This window comes from Delphinus delphis, chromosome 6, assembly GCF_949987515.2.
Source record: "Delphinus delphis chromosome 6, mDelDel1.2, whole genome shotgun sequence".
NCBI lineage: Eukaryota > Metazoa > Chordata > Mammalia > Artiodactyla > Delphinidae > Delphinus > Delphinus delphis.
The window spans coordinates 91,823,514-91,839,175 of NC_082688.1; positions in this window are offsets into that span (position 1 = coordinate 91,823,514).

Here is a 15,662-nt window from a genome sequence, read left to right on the forward strand (position 1 = left end):
TTCAATAAGTGGTGCTGGGAAAACTAGAGAGCTACGTGTAAAAGAATGATATTAGAATACTCTCTAACACCATACACAAAAATAAACTCAAAATGGATTAAAGACCTAAATGTAAGACCAGACACTATAAAACTCTTAGAGGAAAATATAGGTAGAACACTGTATGACATAAATCACAGCAAGATCCTTTTTGACCCACCTCCTAGAGAAATGGAAATAAAAACAAAAATAAACAAATGGGACCTAATGAAACCTAAAAGCTTTTGCACAGTGAAGGAAACCCTAAACAAGATGAAAAGACAACTCTTAGAATGGCAGAAAATATTTGCAAATGAAGCAACTGACAAAGGATTAATCTCCAAAACATACAATCAGCTCATGCAGCTCAATATCAAGAAAACAAACAACCCAATCCAAAAATGGACAGAAGACCTAAATAGACATTTCTCCAAAGAAGATATACAGATTGTCAACAAACACATGAAAGGATGCTCAACATCACTAATCATTAGAGAAACAGAAATCAAAACTACAGTGAGGTGTCATCTCACACCAGTCAGAATTGCCATCATCAAAAAATCTACAAACAATAAATGCTGGAGAGGGTGTGGAGAAAAGGGAACCCTCTTGCCCTGTTGGTGGGAACGTAAATTGATACAGCCACTATGGAGAACAGTATGGAGGTTCCAAAAAAAACTAAAAATAGAACTACCATACAACCCAGCAATCCCACTACTGGACATATACCCTGAGTAAACCATAATTCAAAAAGAGTCATGTACCACAATGTTTATTTCAGTACTATTTACAATAAGCAGGATATGGAAACAACCTAAGTGTCCGTCGACAGATGAATAGATAAAGAAGATGTGGCACATATGTACAATGGGCTATTACTCAGCCATTAAAAGAAACGAAATTGAGTTACTTGCAGTGAGGTGAATAGACCTAGAGTCTGTCATACAGAGTGAAGTAAGTCAGAAAGAGCAAAACAAATATCGTATGCTAACACATATATATGGAATCTAAAAAAAAAAAAATGGTTCTGAAGAACCAAGGGCAGGACAGGGAAAAAGACATAGAGAATGGACTTGAGGATGTGGGGAGGGGGAAGGGTAAGCTGGGACGAAGTGAAAGAGTGGCATGGACATATATACACTACCAAATGTAAAATAGATAGCTAGTGGGAAGCAGCCTCATGGCACAGGGAGACCAGCTCAGTGCTTTGTGACGACCTACAAGGGTGGGATAGGGCAGGTGGGAGGGATACGCAAAAGGGAGGGGATATGGGGATATATGTATATGTATAGTTGATTCACTTTGTTATAAAGCAGAAACTAATGCAACACTGTAAAGCAATTATACTCCTATAAAGATGTTAAAAAAAAAGAGAAGCTCTTCTTCCAATTGATAGCATATATGCCTGATAAACACATGCTGACAAACTGAGATCAATAGCTTGAAATATCAAAGAAATGAGTATTAGTTATCTGTCTTTCTATGGGAACAGCTCGTCTCCACCATGCTGATGGGTGAGTTTAGATAATGGCCAATTACATGTCCTCAACCTCTGGCCATATGTTGTTACATAACCAGGCTGTATACCCCACTTCCCTGGCCACAGTGCCTGGTTCAGCAGTATGTGACCCAAAGCACTGGGATTTTTCAATGTGGTGACTTACAAAAAGACCTTTGCCTTACACCTCAGATCAAAGTTGGAAGGATGTGATGCTGGATCTGCTTGTAGCCTCATCCCTACCACTGTGTGAAGTCAGGAAATCAAACCAAGAAGAGCCAAGCAGAGATGGGAGAGAGCATCCCAAGATCTCCTCTGTCCCTGGGCCTCCCCACCCACCCTTGGATGTTCCCAGCTGTATGAGCAAATGAATCCCTTCTTTGTGTAAGCTGCTTTGAGCTGGGGATACTCACAAGTAAGTGTTATAACTCACACAGTGTTTGGTACCTGGAGTGGGCTGAGGCTCAAGACTGACCCTAAGATAAAGAAGGTCTGGATCCATGTGGGAAAGGGCAGGGGTGCCCCATAAGACACCAGTCCTTTATGGGGCAAGGTGCTGCATAGCCTTAAAGTGCTCTGGTATTGAACCACTTATCTCCTGAGGCTTTATCCACAGGGCTAGATGGAACATGCCAGAATATCAGGAGGGCATTGACCCTGGCAGCGTTAGCAGATGTCCTGCCCTGCCACTGGGCCTTGGTCAGGAGGAAACCAGTATAGAACCTACTAGATTTCCCAGCTCAGAATCTTTGGAAAAGGGGGTAGGCAGTGTTGTCTTTGCGGTAGTCAGGTGCCCTGAGGTGCTGTACTGGGTGTTTTCCAGGGGTCTCCCCACCTTTCCCCATCTTGCTATATCATCAGGAGTTCATCTACAATCTCCTTGCATTTTGGCCCAGTTGGTATATTAGTATTCTGTTGCTGTGTAACAAATCACCATAAACTTAGCAGCTTAAAACAACATACATTCATTACCTCACAGTTTCCCTGGGTCAGGAGTCTGGTCACAGTGTGGCCTGGCCCTCTTACTCTTAGGTCTGCAATCTAGGCATAACTGGGCTACATGCCTTTCTGAAGTTTGGTGTCCTTTTCCAAGCTCACTGGTTGTTGCCAGACTTCAGCTCCTTGGAGTTGTAGGACCAAGGTTCCCATTTCCTTGCTGGCTGTTGACTGGGGACCATCCTCAGCATTCTCAGCTCCAGTTCTGGCCCTGTGGACCCTTCAAGAGTCTTCCTCACAGCATGGCAGCAAGAGAAACTCTCTGATGTCAGGGAGGGCTCAATTCTTTTAAAGGGCTTACCTGATTAAGTCAGTCCCACCCATAAGAAACTCCTTTGATTAGTTCAAAATCAACTGATTAGAGACCTTAATTACATATACAAAATCCCTTCACCTTTGCCATGTAATGTACCATGCTCATTGGAGTGAGGTCCTCAAAAAACTAGAAATAGAGTTGCCATATCATCCAGCAATTCCACTTCTGGTCATTTATCTGGACAAAACTATAATTCAAAAAGATACATACACCCCTATGTTCTATATAGCAGCACTATTTACAATAGCCAAGACAAGGAAACAACCTAAATGCCCATCAACAGAGGAATGGATAAAGAAGATGTGGTACATATATACAATGGGACAGTCTTCAGCCATAAAAAAGAATGAAATAATGCCATTTGCAGCAACATGGATGGACCTAGAGATTACCATACTAAATGAAGTACTTCAAAATGAGGAAGACAAATACCATATGATATCACTTATATGTGAAATCTAAAATATAACACCAATGAACTTACTACAAAACAGAAACAAACTCACAGACATAGAGAACAGACTTGTGGTTGCCAAGGGGGAGGAGGAGTGGGGGAGGGATGGATTGCGAGTTTGGGATTAGCAGAAACAGACTATTATATATAAAATGGATAAACAACAAGGTCCTACTGTATAGCACAGGGAACTATATTCAATATCCTGTAATAAATCATAATGGAAAAGAATATGAAAAAGAATATATACATACATACACACACACACACATATATATATATATATATATATATATATGAATCACTTTTCTGTACACCAGAAACTAACAACTACAAACTGTAAATCAACTATACTTCAATAAAAAATAAATTAAAAACAATTTTTTTTACCCATTCTAAAATTCCAGATTTCTGTGCCCAGGGATAAAATAACTTTGCTTAGGCAACTAGGGAAGCAAAAGTATATTTTTCACCATTTTCCCAGTGTTTGTCTGAAGGCCACAGGCATGATCAAGATTTGCTGAAAGATGGGCTATGCCAAGAAGGGGAAACATATAATTTCTGGTAAGGTAAAGAAAACTGTTTATCACATTACACTGTGATATGGGAATGGAAGGAAGCCCACATCAACTGAGCACCTAAATTCTGTTCAATCCTTAGCTATGCTCCTTGTCTACATTATCCCATTTAATCCTCTCAACAGCAGTTTCTGCTTTGTTTTCCTTCCTAGCACTTATCGATATTGACCGTCTATACAGAAATTAAATAATGTCCCCTCCTCATCACCTCGAAATGTGAGCTCAGTGATGATGGAGAATCTGTTCTGCTCATTGCTATATCTCAAGCACCTAGAACTTCCTGGAACACAAAATATATGGGAAAAATATTTGTTTAAAAAATGTTATAACTTAGGTATTATCAACATCATTTGATGCTTGAGAAACAGGCTTGGAGAAGCTACAAAACTGTGATGATTAATTTTGTGTGTCAACTTGACAAGGCTACAGTGCCCAGTTTTTTGGTCAAACACCAGTCAAGATGTCACTGTGACGGTATCTTAAAGGTGCGATTAACATTAAAATCAGTAGACGTTGAGTAAAGCAGATGACTTTCCACATTACGGGTGGGCCCCATCCAATCAGTAGAAAATCTTAAGAGCGAAGACTGAGGATTTCCCCCAAAAGAAGAAATTATGCCTCAGACTGTAAAATAGAAAAACTCTGCTTGAGTTTCCAGCCTGCTGCCCTAATGAATTTGGACTGAATACTGCAAGCTCCACTCTTCCCTGAGTTTCCAGACTGCCATCCTGTCCTACAGATGTCAGACTTGCCAGCCCCCGCAACTGCATGGACCAATTCCTTAAATAAATCTCTTTATGTCTCTCTTCCCCTTTTGATAGATAGATGATAGATTGATAGATAGGTGGATAGATAGATAGATAGGCAGACAGATTAGGATAGGATAGGATATAGATAGGTATAGATATATAGACAGAGGTATAGGTATCTTATTGGTTCTGCTTCACTGCAGAGCCCTAACACACTGTCTTAGCTCATACACCTGTTCAGTAGAAGGGTAGACTAACGGCTGATAGTTATTATGCGATTTGATCCATACAACCATCGTTCATTGTATTTTACAGGTGAGGAAACTAAGGCTCAAAGGATAAGGACTTGGCCCAGTTCGCACAGCTAGAAAGAGTCAGGCTTTGCACATATAAGGTGTATACAATACTTGAGCCTGACATTCTTCACTGCTTGATGGTTCAGTCCCCTGAGAACAGGTGTGAGCCAATGGACCCATCACTGTGACCCTCCCAACAACATCCTCATGAGTTTCTTGAGAAGGGAAATTCACAGTAACAATAACAATAACCATTAACAGCTAAAGCCAGCACTTGCCATGCTCTGTTACCTTCCAGGACTTTCCTCCCCGCCCTGGCACTGTGAAGCAGGCACTGCTTTTATCAGAAGAGGAGACAGTGGATACACAGAGACTGTGTCACTTGCCCAGGTTCACAAAAGTCGAAGTTATATCCAGTGATATATTGGATTATCACTAAGTGCTTGCTATAACCACAATAGACTGTTCTGTGGTGATGTTTTCACCAACCACTCAAACTTGGTGGGACGGACCCAGTAGGCAGGAACTTCAGCTGCCATCAGTTGTTTAGGGTCCAGGTCACCAGACTGTCCCTGAAGCCCTTGGCCCCTCACCCCCTTCCCTGACATCTGTTGAGTTGCCTGGAGTGAGTGGTGCTGAGGGAGTGATGCAGGGGGCCCCTGTTCATGGGAATCACTATCAGTGGCCGTGATCCCCGGAGCATGGCTGTCACCTCATCCCTCTGTCAAGGCACTTTGGTTGGTCCAGCTTTGGGCCCAGAGCTCACCTCACTGCTTGTGCTCACGACATGAGCCCTGGAGCCCTCAGGGCTTTCTGAGGGACTTCCGAGAGATTTACAAAGGCGTGGACTTCATGCCTCTCTCCACAAACATCCACAGGGTGTCTACTAATTGTCCCACACAGCAACAGGAACATCATGGCAGGGAAAGTATGCTTTCTGCTGCGGAGGGCAGCCATCTGTCTGGGGAAGCCCAGATTCAATGATCAGCACACTCTGCACCGTGTGGAAGATGGGGCTTGCTGAGGATGACTCCTGGGACAGCCAGTGGGCACAAAATATGCATGGTGACAAGATCAGCTTCAGGTGGGGGATGGTGAGGAACTTTTGTTTTCTTAGAGTTTTCAATATTTTCTCAAGTATTTCATAGTGAGTGAATCACTTTCAAAAAAAAACATTTAAGGATATTTTCCCACTTGTCCTCCAAAAACTCATTATTAGTGTTCTTTTTAAGTTTGTTCATCCAATAGGCCAAGAGAGACAAGAGATAGAGAGAACAGAGAGAGAGAGACAGAGAACAAGGAAGAAAGAGACAGAGAGGTAGAGAGAGACAAAGACAGAGAGAGAGAGAAGAGAGAGAGATACAGAGACAGAGACCGAGGGAGAATTCCTCTGAACTTGCGTATCTCTGATTACTAGTGAGGCTGATCTTTTTTGCAGATATTATCACTTTGCATTTCTTCTTTTGTGACTTCAGTATTCCTGGGTTACATTATCTTCTTCCTTGTGTTGTTTCGCTTTTCAAGACCTACTTATATTAAAGTTTTTAATCCTTTGTTTATCACATATGTTGCAAATGTGTCTTTGTCTTCAACCTTTGTTTACTATTTTATCACAGGCAGACATCTCTATGGGGACAAATCTAATGATTCTGTTTGTGCGTTTTACCTTTGTTGTCAGGCCCAGCAAGTTTGTCGGCATCCTAAAAGATCAAATGGATGTTGACTTTTATGCTATTCTCATAGTTTTTATTTTTGCCATTTAATTATTTAAACGATTTGGGATTCATTTTGATGTAACACATGAGAGGGGGATCTAACTTTTTTCCACTTGAAATTTGGCTGATTGTAACAATCACAATTTGGTAACTCCTTTCCCACTGATGTGAAATTCTCCTTGATTGTTTAAGAAAGTGTAGTAAAGTTATGTATGTTTCTGTGTGATTCTGGACTTCCTTATTTTTTCCACTAATTAATTGGCCCTAATAGCAGTACCATACTAATCATTATAATTTTTACAATATCTATTAAAAATTTGCTAGGAAAGTTACCTTCATTGTTTTCTCTTTTAGAATTTCCAAGCTATTTTTTTTCTGAATAAACTTTAGAACATTTTGTCAAGTTTCCCCTAAGGAAATTTTGATTTGATTTTTTTTTTATTTTTAAATCTACAAAACAATAGTTAGGCTTCGCATCCAAAAAGAAGGCATGAATTTCCATTTCAGTGAAAAAAATAATGGCTAAGAGTATGAACTTTTCACCTACATGGTCTGGGTTCAAATCCCACCTCAGAAAGTTTCTTACTGTGTGACCCTCAGTGAGATATTAAACCTCTCTGTGCCTCAGATTTTATGTATATAAAATGTGGATAATAAGAGCAGCACTTCATAAGATGGTTGTGAAAATTAAACAAATAAATGTTTCTCAGTGGTTAGAATAATGCCTGGCACATTTTTAATAGATGTTAACTTTTCTCACGAATATTTTGTTACTTTCCTCACTAATGTCTTGTAGTGTGTTCCACGTGGGTTCCAAACAAGAACACAGGAAAGAATAAATGAGTTGATATTCAGAAAATACAGAACAGTGCATTCCACACAATAAGCACTCCAATTACACTGTCTTTTGAACATCAAATGGCAGAGTCACCTCTTTCTACCCTCACCCTTCAGGGTCATCCCACCTTCAATATCCTGGGAACAAAATGCAGGAGAAACCCTCATTTGGGGCAATAGTCCATATTTTCTGTACACTAAAATTCTTCCTTTTTTGTACTTTCACGTAATTCAAGCCAGAGATCAAGTATCTCTGAGAATATATAGCCCTGGTGGGTGAGGAAGGGAGACAAGGCCTTTAGCTATTGTGTTTTGTTTTAAATTTCATTTCCAAGTTAAGACTGTGTTTTAAGAGTTTCAGCTGGAATGAGGTTTCCCATCTCACTATGAACCCGTATGAGCATTATAATAGAAATGATGAGAACTTCATGTACAATTGTAGCTATATATCTTTTCACTGCATGAAAAATGCAGCATTAATGTGAATTCCTTGTATTTCACCTTGTCAGTCCCCCATAATCGCAGGAGCCAGAGCACTCCCTGGTCTCCACACCACAGATATTTCCTGCTCCATAGTTCTCTCCACTCATCCCCATTTATGGCTTTTAAGAAGATGTTGAAATATAGTTTAATGAGCAATATCAGCCAGGCACACACCTGGAATGCCATGAGACTTTAAGAAAGACATTTTCTTCTCATTTACTTCAAACAAAAATGAACAGAAATTCACAAAGAGGTTCCACTGGTGCTAAAACTTGAAGTTTTAATTTCTAATGGCAGCTGGCTCACAGATCAATGGGATCTTAGTTAAGTCAATCTCCTTGAACCTAATTTTCACTTTCTGAAAAGCGTCGTAATAATCACACAGTACTTTGATACTTCATGAATGTAAATAATTATTTGAAGTTCTGAAAATTTTCATAAGAACTGTTTTAGTTAACTATGGCTACATAACAAATTACTCCAAGACTCACACAGTCTCTGAGGTTGGGAAATCAGGAGTGGCTTATTTGGGTGTTTCTGGCTCAGGCCCTCCCACAGGCTGCAGCCCAGCTGTCTGCCAGGCCTCAGTCTCCTCTGACGGCGTGAGTGCGGCTGGAGAGTTGGAATCTAAACTGCTGTCCCCATGCCTCAGCTCTTCACTATTTGACTGAGCTTCAGTTCCTCCCCACGCAGGCCAGTCTATAGAGTTGCTCACAAAATGATCGCTGGCTTCCCCCAGTGCAAGTGATGAGAGAAGATGGCTAGCCCCAAGACCAAAGTCATGGTTTCTCCTCTGACCTCATCACGTCAGTGACATGCCATTACTTACACTGTATGCAATGGTCACACAGACCTACCTGGCATGCTGTTAGAGGGGACTCCACAAGGGCGTGAAAGCCAGGAGGTGGGGTTTCCTGGGGGCCATCGTAGTAGCTGGCTACCACAAGTACCATAGAAATGCTCAGCTGGGAGAGATAGGTAGAGTACACCGGCTAGTGGTAAAGGAAAATCAGAATTTGTTCCTTTTTGCAAATCAGACATCAGTCACAATTCACCCTGGTGGCTCCTTCATCAGCAGCCCAAACTCTCTGGTGGTAGCCTGCAGCCTGCCCAGCCTGGAGAGTTTGCCAGTTATTTCCAAAGCTGTGTTCCCAACAGTGTAGAAATAATGGAAGTATACCCACATTCCCCGACCCAGAGAATCCCTCAGGGTCCCAGAGCCTTCTGGTCAGCCCACCCGAAGCTTTGGCTGCCCCACACCAACCTCAGTGAGTGCTGATGAGCGGTCACCTCCAGGAAAGGGCATCTGGTCCCTCAAGCGTGGAAACCAGGATTCTGACCACAGGAGCAAGCCTTCAGACTAGCTTGGCAATGACTGTTGAGAGCAAAGCCCGGTGTCATCTGGCTTGAATCTAACCTTTTTCTGTCTTGCTCTGCAGGCATGCTAAGAGGGGTGGAGGGGAAGGTCTTGGGCTAATTAATACAGGACACCTAAAAGCAATTTTAAGGTCTTATGCCTCCAGGTTTTCTGGTCCTTTTTCAAAGAAGGAATGTCCAGTGGCCATGTCTGTTGGGGGGACAATTAGTAAAGTGATAGTTGTACAACACAGAAGGTTGTCTCTGAACCTAAAATTTGCCTTTCCCTTGTCATTGGTTTTTCTGTTGATCTTTTATAAAATGAAGATTTAAAACAAGGATTTCCTATGACAGGATGGGCACTTATATTCAACTTTTTGAGGTTTCAGAAAATCCTTGTTTCTGAAACAGCTGAAGGCTGAGAGACAATGTTATAACAAATACTTTAGCAGAAAACAAATGATGTACTAGTCTCATGTTTTCTTAACAAATTCTGATGTGAGCAAGTGAAGGCAATTGAAAGTCAAGCCAGGTAGGCTGCATATCTCCAGCACCATAATGAACTGTTGTGCAGGGATGCATGAGAAATCCCGTTCAGAACCGATCCTGATCCCGTGCTGAGCAGACCGGCTGCATCAGATCCCATGTAGGGCCCTGTACAGGTTACAAAGATGGACCACAGGTACCGTCTGCCCTCAAATAACCTCCACTCTGCAGAGGCAGGTAAAAATTGCATGCAAATAACTATCACGCAGGCCTGATGAAATCAAGATAAAGTAATCTGGGAATTCCAGAGGGAAAAGTATTAATATTTATTGGGAAGATTCATTTCTCCTACATGTGTTTATTGAGGCCTGCTGTGTGGCCAGCAGTGTGTTGGAACGCAAAGAGAAAACATACAGTCCTAGTGGAAAGGAGCAGGATTGCAGTGCCGTGACCTGCACAATAACAGAACTGTGTTGATGATGCTGAAGCCGTATCAGGGAGAAGCTGGTTCTCTTCAGGCGGTTGATCAAAGCTGTGCAGAGGGAGTCATACCTGGAGGGGACATTGAAGGATGAAGGAGAGGGTGCCAGCTGGCAAGAGCAAGCAGGCTGTATGGGGAGAACATTCCAGAAGGTGCCACAGGTACAGTAATATGAAACCATTAAATACCCCAGCACATTCAAAGAATTACAAGTGCTTCACGGTTGTTGGATTTATAGAATACAAGGGAGAAACTCAGGCAGCAGGAGGTCCAAATTGTGGATGGGCTAATGTACATGTGAAGGAATGTGGATGCTTTTCTGTAGGCAGTGCACCTCATTTGGAGGTCTGGGAACAAACCTCTTTGAGAATCCAAACAAAGCTATGGCCACATTCCTTGAAATGCTGCCCACAAATACAATTGTGTCTATAATTTCAGAGGGTCTACAGGGCACTGGGGTGTGAAGAAAAGAGCCCCTGATGTGGAACCCTGCGGACCCATTGCTGGAATTCATGCCAGAGTCAGAGGATCAGATGTTCACTTCAGAGTCACGTTCCAGGTGGCAGAGTGGAGGGCGTATCTCTGGGAGAGAAAGCAGGAACCATCAGGAAGCTGTGGAATGCATCTCAAAATGTGTAGTCCAGAACTGTGACATTTCCTTGCTTCTAACAAGTCATCAACTTGTTAGAACATCATCAACTTAATAACAGCTATTTGGGAAAAAGAAAACTCCATATTAAATGTACATTATTTTGTAATCTAGTATTTTTCATTGAGGATTTTTTTGGTGGGGGCCGTGAAAACCAACTCTGATTAGTTGAGTCTAAAGTTTTGCTATCTTTTTATCTGAATTACCTATTTCTGGAAATCATCTGGAGGTTTCTTTTTTTAAATTCTATTTATTTAATTACTTGTTTTTTGGATGCGTTGGGTCTTTGTTGCTGCATGCGGGCTTTCTCTAGTTGCAGTGAGCAGGGGCTACTCTTCGTTGCCATGCGAGGGCTTCTCATTGCGGTGGCTTCTCTTGTTGCAGAGCACGGGCTCTAGGTGCGTGGGCTTCAGTAGTTGTGGCATGCAGGCTCAGTAGTTGTGGCTTGCGGGCTCTAGAGCACAGACTCAGTAGTTGTGGCGCATGGGCTTAGTTGCTCCGCAGCATGTGGGATCCTCCCGGACCAGGGTTCGAACCCGTGTCCCTTGCATTGGCAGGTGGATTCTTAATCACTGTGCCACCAGAAAAGTCCCTGGAGGTTTCTTAAGAGGGCGTTTCCACCCTTAGGTAGTGCGTAAGAGTCAGGCATAAGAGATGAGCCTCTGTCTTATATCTTCAATTGCATTATTGCGTGGTGTACACCTTAGGCAAACTTATATGCTAAAAACAACATTTGCTTTCAAAGTTCATGGTGATGTGACTTCAGTAAAAACCAGAGACACCCAAATTTAATTTAAACTTTAGCTATTAGTGTCATCACCAACACCAGTGACAGAGCTATTGCTCCTGCAGTGATGCCACAATTCACCTGGCTGGTGGCAGTGTTTGGGTTTCAGAAATGTCAGATTGTGAAAAATTATGTGTCTTAGAGTGGACAATATGGTCCAATCAGTAGTTAGCCAGGAGACTGTATCAGGAACAGGCTGACTGAACAGGGCAGCCTTTCCCAGGTCTTTATTAAGCAGCTATGTGAACGAAGTCATAGACAGATATGTCACATTGGGCTTCTGCCCTTTTGGCCAAAGTCAGGCCCGTGGAATTCCATGTTCCCAGGTTTACAGAGCTGCAGACATCGCAGGGCAGGGATGTGAGCCGTCTGCCCAGCTGTGACAACTCTCTCAGGCTTACCCGCACCCTGTGACAGTCAGATGCACCATGGACAAATGTGTGCTCATCCCCCGTCCTCCTCCTGAGCTCACTGAGCCCTTAGCTGAGTGTCCAGACCCCATGTCCCCTCCCCCAAAGCCTAGTGACCCCCAGCTCTGAGCACAGACTGAGGCTCAGAGGTGGTGGGAGGTGTGAGAAGCCTAACCCGGGGAAGCAGACAGTCTGGGTTTCACTGCAGCTTCCTTTGGGAAATTCGGGGTTCCTGAGAGCTAGGGTGAACCGCAGGGCAATCTGGGGCCGGCAGGGAGACTGGTATGCAGGAACATTCCTCCTCGGGCTCCCATGACGGGCTCTACAGTGCTGGAGGAGATCCACAAATATTTGTCTGGTTGCATAGTTCAGGCATGTGAAAATTAGAACCAAGAAACACGCTCTTTATTCTCTTTCCAGAAATGCTGCCTGAACTCTGACCCCTGGCACTCCCACTCGTCTTGGGCCGGTTTTTAATCTGTTCCCCATTATTTCACTTCACATGCTTTTGCAGACTTTGCTAGAAATGTGAGTCCTGTCTTGAGCCCTAGTCAAGCAGGGGTCAATGTGTTCTTCTGAATTTCACTGAGTAATTTCCCATCATTTTGCAGAATTGATCCTGGGTACCGCTTCTCCCCACACTCCTCCTCCGCCCTGCAGGCCCTGCCTGCGCAACTGTGCTGTGTGCAGGGAAGGCCCCTCAGCCGGCCCTCTGCCCCCAGGCCATGTGGGCTTCTGCTGCTTCCTGAAGAGGGAGTGTTTCCCACAGTTCTGAAATTCTTGATTATGCATGCATCTGTGCGTGTGAGGCCAACCATGGCACCCTGGTACTTGTCACACTGTTCCAACCAGCTGTTTTCAATCTGTCCGGGTTTCAGCCAGGTGAGTTGTTCCTTCCATCCTGCAGTATATAACTCAGCCTGGACCCTGCAGACCCAGGCATCTGTGTGTTTGATCAAAGCTGGAGACCTGCAGGAAATGCAGGGATGACCCCGGTCCAGGGGTTAGATGGAAAGGGCTCCAGTAGGACCTCAGGAAGAAACTGTGTCTTTTGGGGAAACATCAAGGGTGTACCTGCCCTGGGGGAGGCCTTCCTCAGCCAGGGAAGTGTGTTGGGAAGCTGTCACTTGTAAGCTGTGTCTTGCATTTTATGGTCACTTCTGTGTGGGCAGAAGCTGTACCATGGGGCCCATGGACAAAATTCAGGGGACCAAGAATGTGGATGGAAAAAAATTACTAGCTAACTGGCTAGCTAACTAACTAACTTACCCATTTTCACTAGCTTCTAACTACAACTTAGCATTTCCTTCTACTATGAATGCAGGTAGCAAACCACAGCAGCAACAGCACAACTTGGTGCCTTTGTCAATAATAGAAATCTCAGTCATCTCATCTCACCCTGAATTACTGTTTGTGCTCATCACTATTCAAAATTACAGTGACCATTAGACCCGCTTCTAGGGCTTATTACATTGTTAATAAAGAAGCATCCATATTACTATATCACAAATTTATTTCTTATATTCTATCCAGGATTTTCAATAAAATGGATTTTTTTTCATAATCCTGTTTGTTTTAATCATTATTCTGAGACAGGTCCTGAACTGGCCACCATCAGTGTGCCTCCACCCTGTATTCCTGGACCTCACCGTCCCAGCTTCACCCTCCAAGCATGCCTTGGAACCAAGAAAGGCCACTTGCCTGTGGGCACAGAAGGACATAGGGCTTTAAAGTCCTTACCTCCAAATACAGTAACTTTCTGGGGCACTGGGGGTGGGGGTTAGGACTTCAACATATGGATTTGAGCAGACATAATTCAGCACCTAACAGAAGGTTCCCAGAGAAGGTGATATTAAAATGAAGTATTGACAGTATTGGTGATTGCATGTACCCAGAATGAGAGAGGACGCCAAGTCTAGGGCTGGACCCTCAGCTTTGCAGAGTCAGAAATTCAGTTCTGTAAATGCCCAGTCTCCTGGGGGAGCCTTGTACAACTAAACTGACAGAGACCATGAGCTCACAGCCAGGCAGAAGCCCAGTTTGATCTTCTATGGTGGGAAATAGATCCCAAACAAGCAGAAATACTCACACTGATTGTTGGTTCATTTTCTTCCTAGCTATGTAAGAAAATCTTATGAGACACAATATTTTACTCAGGGGATTGGACAGTAAGCAGAGACGAGATGATCAAAACAGTATTTTCCAATCTACAGGGAACAACCATTCATAGATCCTAAAATTAATTTAGTAGATTAACAACCACCTTTTCTAACAGAATCTAATAGAGAGTAAATTGAAGAGAAGGGAAGGGAGATGAGATGTATCACATACAGTAAAGATAAATATTGTCTTATCAAACTTTCATTACAGTGTTTCATATGTCCATGAGGCATGTATGTGTACAAAATGGGCCCCAGTGTATTTTTTTTTCTTTTCTGTGGCTTCTGTTAAAAGATAAAAGTTTGAAACACCCTACATTAGATGAACTTGAAAGCCAGACCTTCCACCCTGATACTACAGAGTTAGATGTATCCAATGAATGGGATATTTTGCCTTATTAAAATATGGCATGCTTAGACTCTTGGTCATGAGGGAAAAAGTGGAAATAGCAAAGGGAAAGGGCCAAGTCACTGTAAAGATGCAGAAGAGGTGGACCACCCATTGGAGCGCAGGGCAGAAACGTCATCTAGGAGCCCTGAAGCCTCTGCTTCTCTCTGCAGGGCTGCTTCATTTGTCTTTGGAATCTGGTTATCTTGCTTTCCCAAACCTCGAGACAGAACACAGCCAGTGCCAATTTGTTAGCTTCCCTTTAACAGAAAAGTCCTGACCCCTGCATCCAGGGTGGGGGCAGCAGTGGGCTCAGCATGGCCAGCTGTTCTGATGACTCCAAGCAGTTGGTCCACCCCTGGGATGTCCCCATAACTTGGATTTAAGTACCTACATCTCTCTTGGCTGCTTCAATTCTGGCTCCTTCTTTCCTTGAGCCATGCCTGAAACTTCTCCAGGGCAGATCCACCTCCTAGCTGTGCCAGTGGCTCAGTAAATTCTCTGTGAATGAACGAGATGGTACATATTCCTAGGGATGGGGTGTTAGAGTATGGATTGTTTGGACCTATTTTGTTTAAGATAGCATATTAGTTAGAGAGCTGTGAAATCATCAGAAAAGTAGATCTCAGTAACTATTTGTATTTATCAAAAAGAAAATTAAAATAAATCATAAAGGTGGATAAAGAAATGGTTTTTAATGCATGTAGAGGAACATCTTAATTTTTATCAAATTACAAATTTAAGTTTATGAATAAGACATGAAAGGCAAGGAAGAAAACAGAGGAAGGAAGGAGGGAAGGAGAGAGGAAGAAGGAGAAAGCAAGAAAGGGAGGGAGGGAGGAAGGGAAGGAAGGGGAGAGGGAGGGAGCTTACCCATTTTATTGGTGTTGTTATAGGTGGTTCCTTTTTATTGCTAAGTAATATTCCATTGCATGAAAATATCACCATTCATTTATCCATCTTACTGTTGATGGGCATTTGGGTAGTTTCCAGTTTGAGGCAAAAT